We start from the raw sequence: 1,266 nt of genomic DNA, 5'->3' as shown, positions 1-1,266 counted from the left end.
AAGACCTAGAAATAAAAAAGAACAATTAAGAAATAGATCATACCCCTGGTTGAATGGTAAAATAGACGGTAGGGAATTGAGAATATACAATATTAGTTCAACTAATTAATGAAAATTAGCTCAACTTATTAAAAAAAAAAAAAAAGATTTTAATTGGGTTTAAATACGAGAGATAACTAGAAAAATTTTAGAATATCAATTATCAAGAGAGAAAAAGAGGTGATAATTTGGATTTTTATGGGAATGAAATGTGAAAGTTTCATTTAGACCAAAAAAAAAAAAAAAATGTGAAAGTTTCATTAGAGGAATTTTAATAAATAGACCCTAAGTATAAGGGAGTCAAAGATTTACTCATAAAAAAAAAAATCTCATGATACACAACATATATACATTCATAAATACAAATCAAATACTTGGAAGTCATTCCTACCTTTATAATTTTCCTTTAAATATGCATGTTAAAGGGTTTTTGCGGTTCTAGCTCTGGATCTCTGATTGGTTTCTAAATTATACTTCAGTTAATCGTTCATATATTCATCATTCATGTTGTTTATGGAGCAAAGTCATATTTATTCACTAGATGGTGTTTTACTTCTAACTTTTGGTAGTTACAATCCCAAACCCACTCTTGCTAGCTTCCAACTCGATCCTTGTTGATGTTCTTGCTCAATCATTTATAAGGAAGAAAAAAATTAATACATTGTGAAGCATATATTGTTCATATATACCATACTCCAATTTTTTGGCATATAGCTTGTCTATATGAAAAAACCTTTATGATCACTATTACATACGATGGTATAAACAAATCCGGATCCTCTATCCTAGCGGGTTGTCTATGCTCCTCTCACACTTCTTTATCATACAAAGAAGGTCCACCTCTAAATTCTACAAGAACAATTAGAGGTGGAACCCCCTAGAGAACCCCTTTCTAATGTATGGTAAAGAAATATAAGAGGACCCAGACCTCTACCCATCGAGATAAAGAATTTGGATCCAATACAAACTATTTAAACATTACATCAATAATGAATCATTTTTATATGTAATCTTTATTAATATGTTAAAATTAAAGGAATTGGATGCAAAGTAAAAGATAGTGAAACTTAACAACTGAATTTTTATTTTTTGGTAAACCAAATTTCATTGAAAAGAACCAGTAAAACACAATAGATCCTGAGTATGAAGCTTAGTGATCCAATGAGTAGAATACGGCCAAGCTGTCCTACTGAAAATGGACATGGCCTTCCTAGCTAGAGAGTGGGT

Source organism: Hakea prostrata, chromosome 3 (genome assembly GCF_041222555.1).
Source record: "Hakea prostrata isolate BN-2017 chromosome 3, UWA_Hpros_2, whole genome shotgun sequence".
In the NCBI taxonomy this organism is placed as follows: Eukaryota; Viridiplantae; Streptophyta; class Magnoliopsida; order Proteales; family Proteaceae; genus Hakea; species Hakea prostrata.
Note: the sequence above shows the minus strand (reverse complement) of the source record.